An 18,457-nucleotide genomic window follows, 5' to 3' on the forward strand; every position below is an offset into this window, starting at 1 on the left:
GAGGGAACAAAAAAGCTGGAGCTTGCTGCAGGTCTTTGATTGTTTTGTTTGTTTTTCCTCTTTCAACGAGTGCGGAGAAGGGACATGAGCTAAGGAGGCAGGCTGGGCGCTGAGGAGGCTGTGAGCTCCTGGGAGCAGTTTGAGGCTGGTGGAGCAGAGCCTCCTGTCTCCCCTCAAGGAGTCTCCTGCGTCCTGGTCGATCTGAAACGCTTCTGTCCGTAACCCAAACCTCGCCTTCTGTGACTTACAAAGCCTCTTCCTGCTTCTGTCCAACTTCTGGAGCCTGATCTTCCTTCAGTTACAGATAGCTTTTTTTTTTTGCCCCCGACTTTCCCCTTTTCTGCTTCTTTTAGCAGCAGAACCTGGAACACGAGCAGCCCCCCGGCGTCACCGTGCCTGGGGAGCGCCGAGGCACTGAGAGCTGCTTTGTGCTGTGTTCTCAAGCGAAATGAAGTCCTCTTATTTCTTCTTGGGAAGAGGCAGCTTCCCCCTGTCCTTGTGCATCCGTGAAGGGGCAGGGAACGGCAAAGCCAGGCTCTGATTTTTGCCAGTTCCATTCATGTATGATTATTTTTTTTCCCCCGAGCAGGCTCCTGAGGCTAGAGCAGAGCCGTCCGCGTACCTGTGGGACTAAACCTTCGTTTGGCATATTTCTGTACCAGCACCTCCGGGAGGTGCTGGGGAACCCGCTGTGCCACGGCTTCCTTCCCTCTGTGCGCTCCTCTCCTATCAAAAAGGGTTTCGTGGCACAGAGCAGCCCTAATCGACGCCGGCCTCGTGGCTGAGCTCCACTGCAACCCGCTGCAAGGGACAGAGGGCAGGCAGACAGCGCCGGCGACACCGGAGCGGCCGCAGCACAAACCCGTGCTCACGGTAACGGCTTGGCTTCCGCAGCAGCCCCCTCCTGGGTTTTTCGGGGTTATTTTCTTTCAGCGTGTCACCAAAGGCATCTTGCAGGTCGGGGGGGTTGCGCGTGGGGTTTTTGGAAGCGGCGCAGCCTTTGCCAAAGTTCTGGTGAAGTATGAAAGTGTCTCAGTGCTAAAATGAATGTACAGGTGCAAATGCATGTCTCTTTAGTAAGAATTATTTTGGTTGTAGGTACGTAGGAAGAGTTACTGACAACAGTTCCTGGACTGGAGTGTGAAAGCAATACAGCCAAGACTTGATAATCTGACTTTATACCAAAGGTTTCTCCTCTTAATCTGATTGGAACTAAATGAAGCAGACACCTGCTGATTTAAAGTGAGGTTTTAAAAAGCATTTCAAACCCATTTTCCTGGGTGATTGGAGCATTCTGCCCCATTAACCAAAAGAAGTACAAGTGTTCGTTATACCAACCCGGGCTGCAGGTTTTCACTGCCGTGGAGTGGGTTGCGTTACCTAGCGCACTCCTGCTTCTACAATACCTGTCTGCTCTGGGATAAATCGGACCAGATCTTCCCCACAATACTTTTCTGCTCGGAAATTCTAAAAGAATTACGCTTTGAGTGCCAAATACAAGCTCCTGGGCCTTGATCTTGTCCCCTTAGGGATTTAGGAAAGATTTCTCACAGTTGCAGCGTCCAAACTGACGCTCAGATCCCTGGAGGGGGGAAATACTCGCGCCCCCGTTCAGAAGCAACGGGTCTGGAAATGAAGCTTTTCAGGGTGATCCTCCATCCTGTCTGCGATTTACCGGGATGGTAACTGATGGTTGGGATTTGCTGAAGCCAAACAGGGAGCATTTGGTGGCACAGGGCGCGGCTGGAGCACGGGCACTGCCGCCTCGGGGTGGGATCGACCCACGGCTGCTCTCCTATGGGGGAGAGGGGCTGGCAGCCCGCGATGCCCTCCGAGCTCGCTCGTTCCCCACTGCCAACCTCGTACCAAGCACCATTTCCAAGAAATTCCCCACCTGAGTCCTTGGAGCCCATTTAAGCTAGAAGCAGCCCGACTTCTCACCCAGGGCTGCAGCAGTTGTGCTCGTCTCTGGATGAAGCCGTTGTCTTTTAACCTGGTGCCACAGAGACTTACCCCAGGAGCCCGGGTTTGAGAGTAGCAATTGAGGTTCGTTGTGAAAAAGGGGTCTGCTGAGTCAAACAACAAGTCATAGGAGTGCGGACTAGCGGGTTGTCTTGCCGGGATATTGAGGAAGATTTCCCCCAAACCTCAAGGAACTGAGTACGTCCCTTCCAGGGCAAGCCTTGGCTCGGAGCGGTGGATTATCGCTGTTGGCTTCCAGATCAAACCGCTGCCCCTCAGGTCAGCCTACCAAGTAGCTGTATTGCGTTTTGGGGACTTGGTTCTTTTGTTTGTTCGTTTGTTTTTTTTTATATACACACCAGAAAACGGTCGATTTTATCTATTTTTGTATAGTTTTGCATTTTCTATTCATGGGGAGATTTTATGGACTGTTCTTTTACTGACGTCCGTTGTGTTTTAAAATGGTGTGGTTTACAGTTCCGATGGAGAAAAAGCAATTTATTGCTGTCACTGCTGCTGCCACTGCCTGTGCAATGCAAGAAAACCACCTCGCTTCTCATACCCTCGTGTACCACGCTGCTCGACTTTCTGTGAGGGCCCGGCTCTGAAAAGCAGCAGCCGGCCCGCTGCCAATACTTCTCTCTCTTTGTGGACGCCGCTAAGATGTCTTTGTTTTAATACTGGTTTGTCACACGTCTCACCTGTTTCCTAGCTTTGTTTTTAATCTGAATTTGTGGACCGTGGTGATTTCTCCCTGAAAGTGTCGTTGGCTGTCTTTTAAACTAAAAAAAAAAAGCGTGGATTTCAGCTGGGGCTTTCCGTTCTGTGTGCGTAAGTTGTCCAAAACTGGGGCTGTTCTGAAATCCCCGTACAACCTCGCGGGGCAGGAGATGCTGTCGGCTGGCTTGTGGGGATGAGAGCTTCTGGTAAGCTAAGACCTAACCCTGGTTAACGTGGTTCTTTTCTTCCCCCCCCCTTTTTTTTTTAGTTGAATGAATATGCTGCTTTGTTTGCTCTGTCTGTGCCCCTGCAGCGTGCAACCCTGCGTGGGGTGCAAGGGCTGACATAACTTCTCTGCAGAAGGTCGCGTTGATTAATTGAGCAGAAGAGAACAATGCCAGACAGTGACAGGCAAAAAGAAAATGAAATGCAGAAAAGCTAAAACATGTACTAAGACTGAAGGCAGATTTGTCCCTTCTTCCCCCGACAGCCAGCGCCGGCAGAGATGCCAGTTCCATCCGAGACGTTTGGCTCTGCAGAGGTTTTTGGTTTTTAATTAAATAGCTCCTAACAGAAAGGAGTGCTGCTAGGTTTGTTTGTTTTTTTTTCTTAAATGGCTTCGCCCCATTCCCAGAGCAGGGGCGGGAAGGCAGCTGGCTTGGCAGACACTCCGGGGGCGCGCTGACCCTCGCTGCTTTCACATTCCCTCTGCCCCTCGGTGTGCGGGCCCCGAGTGCAGCTCAGACCTGGTACCAGCTCTTCTCCCTGCGGCTGGATGATCCCAGAAAATGGGGAAGGAAAAAGGCCTTCGGCTCGGCCAGGCCCCCTCCTGCCCCTCCGGCACCCCGCTGCGTGCTCCCCACCTCTGGGAGCGGCGCCCATCCTGCCGCTGCCCCTGCAGGTGCCTTGCTTGTGGCGCAGGGAACGCAGAGCTCTAGGAAAGCCCGTCAGCGCTACGGAAACTGCGCTTTGCCCACGTCCATCCCTCGCTGGCCCCCTCCTGCAAGGGAGCCCCGCTGCCGGCACCGCCAGCCCCAGTGCTCCGGGCAGCCCGGCGGAGGCAGCGGGTTTCCCTCCAGCCCCTGCGAGGGGACCGACGGCTGGGGGCTCTGTCTTGGTCTGGTCTCATTGCCACTATTCTTTCAACTTTTTAATGTATTGACTGTGTTTTAAACTGAATGTTCCTTTCACTGAGTTCTAATGAATAAACTTCGGATTTTTAGAGAACACCTGATGTCGCTTGCGTGTTTTTCTGAGTTGCTTGATCCTCGGTTTGTCTTTTTCTTTTCCCTCCTCCCCTCTCCTGTCTCTTGGTTGCAAACAAAGCAACCTTTTCAGCAGGAGAAGGCTGCAGAAGATGTGTTAGAGCACAGCACACTGCTGGGCTGTAGCACTCGTTCCTCGGCTGATCTTGGTGCTATCAAGTGAACTCTGCAACACAGGCGCCGCTGAAGGCACCACCCTGAGTCGGGTTTTTCCCCCTTTCTCCCGGGCTTCAGCAGATTCAGGAGAACCACCGGTGGCTTCACCTCCCCGCTGCCCCGCACTGATGTGCTGCTGGGCCAAAGGAATGGGTTTAATTTGGGGGAGAAACGATACAAGCGAGAAGCCGCCCGCCTTCCTGCATTGCTCCTGCTTCACCCCCTCGCTCGCTGCTGCCTCTTCCAGAAGGAAAGCCGCAACAAGCTTCGCTAAAACTCCCTGAGCCAGCCACGAGCTCCAAGTGAGGAGAAACAAAGCCCCCCGAGCTACAGGGACGTGTCGCCGGGTTTGTAGAGGCCAGGGGCAGCTCTCCTGGGGTCGGGCAGCTGCGAGGCTTGCGGCGGGCACGGTGCCCCCCCGGAGCGGCTCTTCTCTGCCCACCTGAGCAGCCCAAGGTGCGGTGAGGGTGGACCTGCACCAGCTGGGGTTGGAGCTGTTCGAAACCCGGCCCTCGATGCCTCTAACGGGAGGCAGCTGGGGCCTGTCGGGGCAAGGCCTGGTTCAGAACTGTTCCTTTTAATATTTAATTATTATTTATTTTGCTGCATTTGGGCTCTCGCGGGAGCGGGGCCAGCAGGAGGGGAGAGGCCACCAGCCCCGCGCTCGGCCCCGGGGGAGTCGTGGCTGTAATGGGACCGAGTCCTAATTACACCTAATTGAATTTAGGGAGGGGAAAAAAATACCCGGCAGAGCGAAGCTCTTTAGCAGAGGGCAGGCGCCAGCTGTCACTGATGGATGGGCTCCGATTATTATTCTTCATTTTAATCATGGGCAGAAAGTCTGAAATGGGATCGGCCGTGAAAAAGGAGCTGCCAGCACGCAGGGGGCTCTGCTGCTGCCAGGGGACAGAAACCTCGTCCCCAAAGGAGCAAAGCAGCACGGGGAAAGGGCAGGGGCAGGGCGCGTGTGCCTGGCAGCACCCGGGTGACAGCCTCGGGCCTCATCCTGCTCCTCAAGCTCTGCCTCCAGCTTTCAGGGGCCATCCAAAGGTGGGATCCGCGCTGCGCCCTGCGGGTCCGGGGCTCCGAGCAGCCCTGCTGCCATGCGGGACGGTGTTAGCATGGCCATGGGGGCGGCGGCGCGGTGAGCGATGCTGCTGGAGGAGGGCTGCAGGCTGTGCTGCTTTAACCTTTTGCCACCGTTTTCCTGCCGCACAGGTGGCAGGAGAAGCAACTCGCGGCTGCTGGAGGGCACCGGTGCTTGGGATGTCCCCGTCCCACCCCGGGTGCTTTCAGAGCTGCAGCGTTAATTACCTGCTGATAAATACAGATCCCCTTGCTGGTGAGTCCGGGTGCAACAGACACAAGCCAATGTCTGTCTTCACGCAAATGCATTTCACGTTTTAAAGCATTGCTTTTGTTTTGTGTGAGGGCTTGGCTTTTAGCAGCACCCTCCTGCAGGCAGATAGGGCTGCAGGCGTCGGAGAGCATCCCTTGCCCTCCCCAAACACCCGTTTTCATCAGATTCCTCTTTGCAGGAACTGCTTCCATCCATGCGGATTTTGGGGACCGGTTTTGATGTTGGGCTGACCTCTAAGGGAGAGCTCCGTTATTGCACCGCGTGGGCTGGGGCGATGCTTCCCACGCTGCCCGAGTTGGCATCGGCTGCAGACGGTGACCCCACAGCCTGGGACCCTACAGCCTGCGGTGCCCCTGCGTAGGCTGCCCCTGCCCGGGCACAGCCAGGTGCTGGCAGGGTGGAGGGAAACAAACCGGTGCGGTCCGCGTGTGCCGGGTGCCCAGATCTTTGCGTAGGAGACATTTTGGGGAGAAAAACCTCTTTCCGTGGCTCCCGGCTGGGCCTGGGCTGCGGCAGCTTTGCGACGCCGATGGCTTTGCTCCAACACCTGAGGGTTTGTCGGTGCCTGGTGCCGGGGAGCTGCCCCAAACGCTCCCCTCCCGCTGCCTTTCTGGGCTGCTGGGGATGTGCCATGGGCTGCTGAGTGCCTGCGCCAGGGCTGCAGCTTTTTATTTCCCAGCCCCACAGCCTGCGCCTTCGTCCTGGTGGGCAGTGAGCAGCTTTGGGCAAAGCCAGCACCCGGCACCAGAGGGCATCAGGGACCCGCTCAGCCCAGGGCCACCGGTGGGACCCGCGGGCTCTGCTCCAGGGATGGCTTTTGGTCCTCTCCGTGCTCGAGAGGGAGGAAAGCCTGGAAGCGTGCCCCACTTCAGAAAGCCCTCTGCGCATCAGCACGATGTACGCGACATTAATCTGGATATCCATCCTGCATAGCATTGGGTTTGTGTTTTGAGTTTTACCACGGTTTAAAGCAGAGAACCTCTTATTTTCTGCACAGGCCCGGGGGCAGGGATGCGGGATGCTGTCCCCTCTGCTCCGACCCGTGGTTTTGGGCGCCCGCTGGTCACGTCGCCCGCTGCAAGCTGCTGCTCCAGCTGCGCCTTCAGAGACAACGTCTGGGTAAGGTCATCGCAAGAAGCCTTAAGGATCGTGTAAGCTGGGGGGGAGCAACGCAGCTTTCCCCCAGGATTGTCCCATCCCTCCCAGAGGGTCTCTGCGGGGAGATCTCAGGGCCGAGCGGTCAGCGGTGCAGGGTCCGGCCGCCTCCTCGAGGAGCTGGGGCTGGAGCCGCCGCTGACACACGGAGCGGAAGGAGGACAGAGGTTGCAGCCTCCCAGGCACCGGCTTTTTATGTATTTCCTCCTGCTCTTGCTTCCGTGTTACCAAAAAAATAATAATAATTAAAAAAATCGAATAAATCTTCCAAGGCAGGAAGGATCCTGGGTGGAGATCCTGGGGAGACGGTCACCCACGTGCTTTAATGCCGCGGTTTTGCGAGACGTTGCTGCTCCTGCTGCTGTGGCCGAAGGCGCCCGTTTGCTTCCTGCTCTTCAGCACAGCGGAGTCGTCCCCATAAATGCCAGCCAGGAGTGGAAGAGGGCTGTAGCGGGGCCATCCAGCACCTTCAGGAATATCTGAGAGGGGTGCAAGGCCACCTATGGGGGCTAAGGAGCCAGGAGTGCCCGGAGCGAAAGCCAACGCGAGGACACGATCGCTGGGTGGAGCCCCGGGAGGGGTGGCAGCCCCGGCTGGATTTGGGAAGAGTCTCCAGGATAGGATTAAGGGATGCTTGAAGCCAGAGGAGCATCAAATATGATTAAGTGATTAAGGCTGACTTTGGAAAACAGGACTTGAGGAAACAAATGCTGGGAGATAGAGGGATTTCTTTGCTCACTTGGTGTGGTGAAACAGCTTGAGCTAGAAGGAAGGCAGCAGAGCCCGAGTCTGCCTGACGCAGCCCTGACCTCACAGATGTTGTTTATGAGTTTTGTTGTTGTTTTGTTTTGTTTGTTCGCTGCCTGATTTGCAAACCCTGATGCTGGGGCCGTGGGTCATGGCGTGCTGGATGTCCCCACTGGCTGGGGTTTGAGAGAGGAGCTGGAGGGATGGTCATGATGCCACATCCCCTGCGTGGCTGTGTCAGCGTCTGGCCCACAGCGTTGGGTGGAGGAGCTCCTGTCCATCGGCCCTGCGTGGTCCCATGGGGCATCCCAGGAGTTCTCTTGCTTTCCCAAACGCATCAGAGGTGCTGGGGTGACCCCCAGCTCCCATGGAGGGTTGCAGGAGCTCAGGTATGGGGTATGGCCCTGGCTGCCCAGAGTTGGCTCCTGTGCTGGAGCCCGCCACGAGGCCGGCAGATCTCAGCACCACCATGAGCAAACTTCTTCTGACCATAAAGGCAGGGCTGGAAGCTGCTGGTCAGTGGCTTCCAACAAGATGCAAAGTACAGGGCTTCCAGAAGGCATCAGGCACCTGGGGGAGCTCCACAAGGCATGTGGCAGACTCCTTGTTGCTTTGAAGCCTTTTATTTGAAACACGTCTTCTGCACCAGCCAGCAGAAATCAGCAGGCGATGCTCCATGGCTCAGGCCCGGCAGCAGGATCTGTCCCTGCTGGGTCCCACGTTTGGAAGCAGCGCTGTCTGGAGCGTGCACACCGGGAGGGGATGGAGCAGAGCTGCTCTGATGGGGTCAGGGGCTCGGCACCACCTCGCTGTGCGCTGCCCCAGGTCCTCTCCATCCCCTAAGGTGTCAGGAGCAGGAGGAGGAGGACGCTGATGAAGAAATGTCGCAGCTCCTCGTGGGGAGGAGGACAGCCCTGCAGCTCACCCAGGGGCAGGACACGAGACCAGTTTCCCACCTCCACCCCGATGATATTTCCCCATGGGATGCTCGCAGTATCTGTGTGTGGGTTTTCCACGGCTGCTGAGTGGATGTGACGCTGTGGGCGCGGGGAGGCCGGATCCTGGGCCGGCCGCGGTGCTCGTCTGCGACCTGCTATTAATAACCCGCTGCCGTGAGGCTGGAGGAAGCGAAGGAAGTGGAGTTAATACGTGGAAACGTGTCCTTGTGTTCCCACTCGCTGCAGCCAGGCCCTGCCTGTTGCTGCCTCCCCTCCCCGGCCCAGGCTGTGGCAGTGCTCAGGGGCCGGGGGCAGCTGCAGGACAGCCCGGTTTGGGGCAAAGCGCTGCAGAATAGGGATTTCTTAGGTTTCTGGAGATGGCATTTTTCTCTGCTTGGCACCGGGCTGTGTGCTCAGCACCATCTGCGTGGGGCCTGCTGGAGCCTGGCCCACGGTCACCGGAACAAAGGAGCCACAGAAAGGAAGCATGTCAGGGTGGGAGAGCTGGCTGTGTGTGTTTAGGGCACCGGGCAGGCTCCAGATCCGGGTGAATTTAGGGCCTGGGTGTCCTCTATCGCCTGAAATGGTGTGAATGAAGTGTAGCGGGAAGGAGACGAGGAACCACCGGCTGACTCTGGGTCCTCACGCTCCAAACAACTTTGGGTTTCCAAGGGGACTCTTGCAAGTTAACTCCTCATTGTTTTTCTTTTTCTCCCCTTCTCATTAGGAGCGGTTACACCCTACGGCAGGGTCTGCAGCATGGCACCCGTGGGGGCAGAGGTGAGGAGCGAGGGAAGGGACGGTGTTTCGGAGGCCACCGCGTCGCCTCCAGACCCATGGAAATGCCCCAGCACGGCCGCTCGGCTCCACCAGGCCTCGTGTCCGCCTTCACCGCTGCTCGCAGCCCTGCAGGTCTGTTCCTCCGCTGGTGGGCCTCGCGAAACATCCGAAGGAGCCTCCATCTGACCCCATCGTTTATTTCTGGCCTGGGCTCCATAATTCCCCGTTTGTGACTGGGTTTTCATGGCCTGGCTGTAATTTCTGTCGTTTAGCTCTCTGCAGAGCGCTGGGGGTAAGTACCTGGGAACGTCCCTGGCAGAATCGGGATTTAAGGGCTTCCCACTGCTTTCTGGAGTGTTTCCTGCAGGTTTTAAGCTCCTTCCAGAAGGACTACAGTTGTGTTCCTGCTCCTGCTGCCTCCGAAGCTCGGCGGGGGTGTAGCGGCCATGGCTGATACATGGAAGAAGAAAAGCGGCACCGCGGGGCTGGGCGGTGAAACCCAGAAGGGAGAAGGCCGGGGTGGCCCTGATCCAGCTTCCACTGCAATCCACAGCACCAAAATAAAACGCTATGTGTAGTGGAAGTGGGTCTGCGTCCCCTGTGGGTCGCTTTTCGGAGTCCTGGCCCTTTCGGAGGCTGTCTCCCTGTCAGGGGGCTGAGGGTGTAGGAGGCCAGAAGGGCTTTGTGCTGCCTGCACCCCAGCCCAGAGAACACGTTTGGTGTCCAATGCATTGCTGAGAGGATTGGAGAGGCGGCTGGGGAGCTCCGGGATCACACTGGCGTGGCTGACATGATGGTTCCCATCCCACTTAATTGCGGGGTCCAATTAATTGGCCCCTCTGTAGCGCACACCGGCCCCTCATGGAGAACACTAACACTAACTTCACCCAGCCATCACTCGCAGTGGAAAAGCACCAGTTAAATCCTCTAAACCTTTTCTAATTACGATTTTGTTTCTCCTAAGTACTCTGATTGTTGCAAATGCTTTGTTGTTGTTGTTTTTATTTAAAAAAGGAGACATATTTAGCTGTAGGGTCTCTGTACGGCCCAGGTGCCGAGGGGGGGGGAGGCGCTGGGTTTGTGGGGTGCAGGCTGTGCCCACCGCCCCTCTCTGCGTGCTCAGCCCGTGCTGCTCGGGGACCCCATTCCTCGGGGGCCGGTTTTTGGGGTGCCCGAGCTGCCGCTGTGTGGCCGGGGTACAGCCGGGCACCGTTCCCCCACGCGCTTATGGGTCACAAAACGAGCTTCAGGGCGCACGCAGCCAACCGCCCTCCGCACGCTTTTGCCCGGAGGGGGGCCCGACGCCTGCTCGGTGCCGGCTGAACCCCAGGGGTCCCCCCGGGGGCACGGGGCCCGGGCCCAGCCCCGGCGGGGCGGTGGCGGCGGCTGGCCCGGAGCGGAGCCGCCCCCGCGCTTCCTCCGCGGGCCGCAGCGGGGCCGAGGCCGTCGGGAGGCGCCGCGGGTCTGGGGCGGGGCACACGGGGCCCCTCTCCGGACCCCCTGCTCGCATCCAGCCCGGGACCGCTTCAACTTTTTAACTTATTATTAATTATTATTATTAATTATTATTATTATTTTGTGCCCCTGCGGCCGGTGCAGGGCGGGCCCCGACGGGACGGGGCTGCGGGGGATGCGCGGGGGCGGCGGAGCCCCGCGGCCCGCCCCGGGCCTCGGCGGGTGCCCCCCGCGTCCCCCTGCCCGAGGGCGGCCCCCGGACCCCGGGGCACCCCCCGGCCCCTCCGAGGCTACCCGTGCCTCTCCCTGAGCGCTCCCCGGGGTGCCGGGGGGGGCCGCAGGGGGCCGGGGCACGGAGGGGTTTGGGGGGACGGGGGGGCGGCAGCCCGGGGCAGTGCATGGCACGGGCACCCTCCCTTCCACCCCCCTCCCTTCCATCCCACCCTTTTACCACTTTTTGATTTTTTTTTCACTTGGAATAACTCGCACTGTCACTTTTCAACTTTTTAATTTTTTATTTTTATTTTTTGTGGGGTGTTTTAAAACATTTCGACTCCCGGACAGCGAGGTCACCGGGACCGTCCAGCAGCGGGGCCGTGCTCTGAGGTAAGAGCGGGGCCGGGACGCAGCCCCCCGCGTCTCGGACCCCGAACCGCCCCGGGAGGCGGCGAGCAGAGGGCAGGGAACCCCGGGGTGGTTTAAATCCGATAGTTGGGGAATGCTGCCCGCTCCCTCCGCGGCATCGTGGGTGTTTGGTTTTGGGGAGGGGGGAAAAAGGTGCCAGATGTACCCTGGGGGGCCAGGCCGGCACAGGGGGTGCCCACTTGGTGCCCCATCCCAGGGCACCGGCATCGCCAGCACAAAGGCCCTGTAGAGATGGTGGTATCTTCCCTCGTGATGCTATCTTCCCTGTACATTTTCTTTAAAATGGGAATATGAGTTTAATTTTCCTAGTCACTTCAGGCAGTTACTCCGCATTATGTCAGACACAGAACAGCCGTCTGTGGAGCAGAGCCTTGTGTCTCCGCGCGGTGCTGACAGCCTTGATTTCCCGTTAAACGACAGATTTATTCGGGCTTTACCTGCCGGGTTATGACCCTCAAACCTGAGCTGTAATTTGCCAGGAGGGGGCATTTTGCAAGCATCGTAAGGAATTAACGGTAGCACGTGGGGTGAGCAGAGCAAAGTCGGCTTGGCCATCAAACAGGTGGCAGTCTTGGGATCGAGGCTTTGCTTGTTTTGTCCTCAAATGTTGCTGTGGTGTAGCTGGCCGTCCGCGAGAGGCTGACTGGGGTTCTCCCCTGCTCCCATTTAGGTGCAGGGCTGCCAGCGCCCAGCCTGCTGCTGCTGGGTGCCCGGTTCTTCTCAAAACCTGGCCTTTAGACACGTGTCGTTTGCGTATTTTACTGCGAGTAGCTTGCAGTGTGGAAGTAATTTTAGGGCTGAAAGTGTAGCAGAAAGGGTTTCTGCCCCGCTTTGAAAAATACTGTAGAAAAATAAACGATGGTGATATTTGCTGAAGGGCGTCGCAAGCGGGGCCGGGGAGGTGCCGATGGTCAGACACCCACTGGTGTGTGCAGGGGCTTCACCACGTGCATCCCAAATGCCCTCTCCTGCACCTGGGCTGGGGGTGGCAGCAGGGCCCGGCCACAGGGCTTGGAGCCCCGTGCTCACGTCGTGCTGCAGGGCAAAAAGACAAAAAGCTCTCGAGCTCTGGCCGTACCTGTGGCCAGGAGGCAGTTTTTGCCCGGCCCCATTTTGCTGATAATCCTCCCCATCTCTCCTCCGATCCCCTAACCCAACAGACCTACCTGATACCCAGTTCCTGTTTTGTCTGGGGCAGGAGCAGGACTGGGTTTTGCTCCCGTCCTAAAACATCTCGCTGTTTTAAAAGGCTGATGCGGGGTGTTCAGGATTGCCACCGCGCTGGCGACCCTCGGGACCAGCTTTGCGCAGGGCTCACACTCAGCCCAGCCCCTGCCTTTCTGCTTGGGGTTTTGATGGGAATCCTCAGCGTTAAGGAAAGCTTGGAGTGAAAGCAGGGTCGGTCGGCCACAGTGCCTCACAGCTGCTTCTCGCAGCTTCGCCTGGCTCCTGGAGTGACACTGAATCACGTAAGGCAGGAAGGACACCTTTAACCTCTCCGTGCCTCAGTTTCCTATCCGAGCGGCGGAGCGAGCGCTGCACTCCCGTGTTTGCTTCCGCTTTGTTTTCTTCCCAAACTAATCCTCGTGGCTTGGGTGGTTGGCAGCGACAGCCCGAATTTCCCATGCTGCGCGATCCAAGTCGCAAAACCCCGCCTGCTCCTCACCCTGCAAACCTTTCGCCGTCGACGTGTGATTTTTTGGGGCATGACTCACGTGCCAGCAGCAGGAAGAGGGTTTGAAGGCTCTGAAGCCCGGTGGTGCTCCCCCTCGCTGCAGGGATGCTCTCTCGCCCCTCGCCTTGCCTTCCAAGGCCCTCGTCTCCCTGCCACTGGGTTTTTCTTCCCCTTTTTGCTGCCGACCTGAAGGCGGGCGAGCACCAAGCTGCGGCGGGTGGCAGAGCGGAGCCGCGTGCCTGCTGTGTGCCTGGATCGAGCGTGGACACTGCCGGGGCGTCTGAGAGCTCCAAGAGCTAGCAGTGAGGCATTGTTTTTGCACACAATAGGCATTTTTAATTAGCACAAGTGAAATGGGGCAGTTTTAAACTCATTAATGGCTCTCCACTGTGCTCGAAGCATCTCCTTTTGGCTAAGGAGGGGCTGCGGGGCTTTGCCATCTCCCGCTGGACTTTTCCATTGTCCTCGGGTTGGTTTTAGCCCCAAACCTCCCTGCGCTGCAGTGGCTGCTGCCCTCTTTCCCTCCTGCCTTGCTCGCTTTCCCTTGCTCTGCTCTTTTTTTTGTCCTTTGCCTGGACTTGTGCTGGAGCAGGGCGAGCGCTGCAGGTGTTGTCACTTGCCCAGTGTCCCTTCCACCTGGTGGCTTCAGCTGACCGTTCTTCTTGCCTTTTTGGATGCCAAATGGATGCAGCTGGTGCCCCACGCCCGCAGCAGCTGTGTGGACAACCTGAACCCCGCGCGGAGCCCCCAGGATGCCTGCTGGGTGCCAATACAGACCGGGGGCCGCAGTGCCACGGGGGCCTGCTCCAGGCCGGCCACCAACGCAGGCAGTCCCGAAGCTGTTTCGGTTTTCCCAAATGGGGACACGGCGCAGGAGCAGGTAGGGCTCTGGCCACCGGGTAGCAATGAGGCTGAGATGGACAGGCTTTACGCCCGTTCCGAGGAGCAGGCTGTTAAGAGGAAGGAAAAACAGGACAAAAGCTGGTCGCTAAGGCCGAGGTGATGCCTTTCTGAATAAGGGCTGCAGGGCAGTGCTCTGCCCGATGCCCCCTGACCCCCGCCGTGGGCAGCGCTTCGTGCGGATGCGGTGGCTGGGCAGCGCGCTGGGGAGGCGAGGAGAAACAGGGGATGCTGAAGCCTGGTGGAAATGAGCAGACGTCCAGGCGTGCAGCCAGGAAGGGAGCTGGGTTCCTCCAACAGTGGCACCTTTTCGCCCAGGTCTGATGCTGCGAACTGCAGAAAGCAGCCCGGTGCTTGCGGACGGGGTTCTGCAGAAGCGCTCTGCTGGAGCAGTTGCTGCTCTTCGCTTCTGAGTTCTCGCTGGTCGAGGTTTTCGTGCTCTGGGTTACTGCGGTGGCGACTGCGATAACCCCTGAGGGCAGCCGTTGCCTTCCCGGTCTCCCCCCTGGTCTGTAATTGCTCCCGGTCACTTTTTGCCATCATAAGTTAAAGCCAAGGGTTTTAATAAACTTTTCTGGTGGTGCTAAGTGGCATTAGAAACATTTGTGTAAGATGGAGGTAAATAAATGCATCTCAGGACATAAGCCAACCTGTGTCTGACAGAGCTAGAAGCTCCAGGTGTTACTCTGTAATTACTCATTAACGAACTTCTTGCCTCTTCCTCTGAAGCATTTACCCTTGTCCAGAGCCCAGGAGGAAGCACTGGGTTACGTGGAAGCCCTGCGTGATCCGGGCTGGCATGTTTGCGTTCCTCAACGCTTGGGATTGCAATCAGCAGGTTTTGCACCCACGAAGGATTAGGGCAATGCCACGTTACCTGTCTGCGAGAGATACGCGGAGTCTGTTTGAAGGGTTTCGGGCATGAGCTTTCAGGGTGGAAATTAGGCTATAATCTTTCTGGGCACCTTGCTTTGATTCCTGGAAAGTTTCACTTTTATTTACAGCTACAGCGCGCACACGTACAGGAAGGCAGAGCTGGGAAGCCACTGCTTTTTGGGGAGCAGCTTTAGCGGAGGCTGCAGCAGGACGGCCGCGTGGATCCACGCGCTGCCATGGCCGGGGCACGCCGACCCGATGGCTCTCTTCTGTTTGGCACCAGCTGGGAAAGCAAAAGCATCGTGTCTCCCCCGAGACGCACTGGTGGAGGCGTGACTTCTGCTGGGAGCAGGGAGGGTCTGCTGATTTGGGACCGTGTCTGTCTGGTGGTGCTGGAGAAACCCCTCTCAGCGGCATTTCCCCATTCCTTTAGATCCCCTCTGCTGTGAGGATAGGTGCAGTGCCAGAACGAGCGCTGCGGTCGCTAGGTCAAGGTTAGTACAGGAGCCTAAATGGGGAACTTTTGGGAAATTTAGGGAAATGTGTTTTTTTGTACTGAGGGCAGCTATCTTCCCTGGCACTCGTGTAGGAGCCGGGGCTGGGCGAGAGGCGGACGGGGGGAACGCTGCCTGGGATGCGCAGGAGAATTTCCAGAGGCGAAGCAATCTGGGACGAGGTCTGTTTTCCTGCTGTTGGTAATAAACCGGGGCTCATCCTCGTGTGGTCTAAACATTTCCAGGTGTGAGGTTCTGGGGAGGCCTTGCTCTGAGCTGGATAAGTGACAGCTCGGTTGTGCCGGGAGGCTGTGGAGCCGTAGAGATGGGCCAGAACCTCACATTCGGCATCTAACCCAGCTCCCAAATCAGACGCTTAATTCATTTCTCCTTTTCTTTGCCCCTTTTCTGCTGTTGCATTTAGCAGCTTTTGAGGTTGGAGAAACTGGGAGTCCCTCCTGCTCCTTGCTGGTGGGGGGGGAAGGTTTAGCACAGCCTTTTTTTGGGGTTAAAAACAAGGCCAACACAGGGGCATGCCTTTGACACGGGAATCAAAAAGATTGCATTTAATTGGGCGTGCGGGCACGTCCTTGGTGCCTCCTTCCTGCTCCCTGGTGCCTGGTTTTGTGCCCTCGGGACCAAAGCGTCTGCCTGCCCCTGTGCTGGGGCAGCTCTGCACAGCCCTTCCCAGTAGCCGTGCCTTCCAGGGAGATGGTGTTTGTCACGCGGGCTGTGTTGGGTTTCTCGTTTCCTTGCTGCGAGTGGTTGTGAAATAGCGGCTGCTGGGCTCGTACCTGCCGTGGCCTCTGTGATGTCAGCTGGGCACGCTGCTGTGGGGAGGGGGAGCACACCTCTAGGTGTGTTTTTTTTTAACCTAAAAAAGGGATTCGTGCGTCCTTGATGAGGTCGGGTCAGCTTCTCCTTCCGCCGTCCCAGCTGGGTGTCCTGAGCAGCTCTGCTCGGCACGGCCGCCTGTGCGTGCACGGCCCCATCCCGGAGGACGGGGCATGGCTGAGAGATGAAAAAGCTCGTCGGTAATGATGCTAATTGAATCGGACGCTGCTTCCCTCCGCTCAGACACTGCTGCTGGCTCCAGTGGGGTCCCTGGTGCATGAGCAATATGAGCTGACAGCCCCCTTTGCTGGGAAAAGCCACGTGGGCGACACCGTGCTGCGGTGCCGGCTTAAAAGCCGCTTGTTTGGCTTAGCATCGGTGTCGGGACGGCAGGGCAGGCCTGCACCGAGGGGCTAAGAAAGCCGCGAGTTGTGAGAAGACGTAAGATGGCACTAGTTTTTCTCGTAGTGATTCCACGTCAAAGAAAAAAAGAATATAAATAAAGTCCCCAGACAACAGAAGCAAGGAAAAAATAATTCTTTCAAACGCATGAGCAGGAACAATAGGGTAGAGTATGCGCTCTCTGGGGAGAGCTAGTGGCTGAAGCCGATAGGAGCGCAGTGCCTGCCTTACTCTGCTTTGTAACTGGCCCAAACCTTTGCTCGCCCGAAGATTATTTATAGCAAATGTTATGGCAGAAGCATGTGTGACCTCTCGGCTCCCTGCGAGGGGAAAAGCTTTCCTGTACCGTCTTTGGGATACAATAGATGATTATTTGGACACTGTCTTGGTGTGAGATACAAAGTGCTGGCTGCTGAGTTCTGCTCTTGTGTGGAGGCTACTGACAGCCTTGCTTTTTTTTTTTCCTGAAGGATTTTTGGGGAAGGTAAAGTGTTTTTTAAGGGATTCAGTGCAGGGAAACGTCACCGCTGCAGAGGAACTTCGACTGAATTGACTAACTGGGAATGCAAAGTCCTGTACGAGCATCGGGAGGCCATTGCCTCGACGCTGAACTTGTTCCAGCCACGTTTTTCCAGGGAAGCAGTCACAGCACCAAGCCTGCCGGACTTCAGGGGGCGTTTGGACGCTCTCAGATGTTTGGGTTAATTTCCAGGGAGTCCCGGGTGGAGCCAGGAGTGATGAGCCTCGTGGGTCACTTCCAACTTGGGACTGCTCCTCTGAACTGGTAATGGGGTGTGCAGGGGTGTAGACCCCATCGTCTGCGTGCACCGGAGCACTTCTTCCCTGTGGTATCAGAATATCTACAGCTGCTACTGCGATTGATGCTGTTATATGTAATTAACTACTTTTAAGTGACTACTGAACAGCCCGAGTAATGTGATGACGATTATTTCTTTGTTACGATGGCCACAGTCGGTGCCAAATACCCGAGAAGATCCGGGGAAGCAGCTGTCACGCATCAAAACACAACCTTGTTCTGGAGGAGAAGCGTGTTTTCTGCCTCCCTGATTTTGTTCTGGTACCTGTGCATCCTCGGTGTACGCAACAAAAGTGTCCTTTCAGATCTATTTGGTGTTCACCTTACTTTCATGTGCTGCATAGCAAAACAATTCCGAATTGCAAAAAAAAAAAAAAAAAAGAGCTTATGAAAATGTGACCAGGTGTGCAAGGGATAACGCTGCAGCTATATGTATGTACCTCTACCTTCTCCAGCTTTTGATCCAAGTTAGCATGGATTTTCATACACCCAAGTTTTCTTCTCAAGTTCCTGCTGCTTGGCTTTGCATGAGGAGTTAGCTGGCAGCTCTCCTCTGTGCAAGCACTGCAGAGCCAGAGTTGCTGCTGGCTTGCCAGCAGGTCTTAGGGCTCAGCGTGATGCAGGGCCGGGTTCGGTACCCCCCTGAGCTGCCTGGCACCCCTCTGCACCACTGCGCCGTTTCACCAGCCCCACCGAGCCCCGAGCGTGGGGCTGCTCGTGTGTTAGCGGGGAGCTGGTCCCTCCCCTGGCAGCACAAGCCCAGGGTATCCGACAGATGCGGCTGAGCAGCTCTGCCCGTCCCTCAGCTGCAGGCGGCTCCGTCTCCTGCTCTGATTTCGTTGTGTTCAGCCATCGCACAAAGTCTGAAGCTTCCTGAAGTGGGAAGGAAGCAACGTTTAAGTTGCTCAAACCAAAGTTGTGAGTTCCGCCCGCACGACTGCAGGGATGGAGCTGCCTGCGCATCCGTCCGCCTGCCTGGTGCACATGGAAGCAACAGAGATGCAAACACGGTTCCAGTACTGTAAAATCCTGGGCTTAGACCTGTGAAAACCATGCAGGGCAGATGCACGCTGCCACGGGGAGCGCCGTGTTCGCTCGGTGTCGCCTGGCAGGTTGTCCTCAGCGGCGATGGGACCGTGGCTGCAGATCCCCTTCTGCCACTGAGCACTGCTTGGTGTTTCGCCAAGATCCGTTCCCTCCTGGCTGGAGGGGGATCCAAACTGGTCTCCTGTCCACCTCCTGCTCCTAAAATTTTTTTTTTTTTTAACTTCTTGTG

General features: G+C 57.0%; 1 protein-coding gene across 5 annotated transcripts in view; it reads left to right on the forward strand.

The window, feature by feature from the left end:
• Nucleotides 1-10,997: 10,997 nt before the first annotated feature.
• ARHGEF9 (Cdc42 guanine nucleotide exchange factor 9) overlaps nt 10,998-18,457 on the forward strand; it is a 178,949-nt gene continuing 171,489 nt past the window's right edge. For 2 of the 5 annotated variants that reach the window (XM_035326521.1, XM_035326519.1), the window contains exon 1: nt 11,002-11,144. The gene's annotated coding sequence lies outside the window, so the exon portion shown is untranslated. Of the gene's footprint in view, nt 11,145-18,457 lie in introns of all 5 variants that reach the window. The other 3 variants (XM_035326518.1, XM_035326517.1, XM_035326523.1) reach the window with 3 other exon arrangements.

Source organism: Oxyura jamaicensis, chromosome 4, assembly GCF_011077185.1.
Source record: "Oxyura jamaicensis isolate SHBP4307 breed ruddy duck chromosome 4, BPBGC_Ojam_1.0, whole genome shotgun sequence".
NCBI classification, from domain to species: Eukaryota; Metazoa; Chordata; class Aves; order Anseriformes; family Anatidae; genus Oxyura; species Oxyura jamaicensis.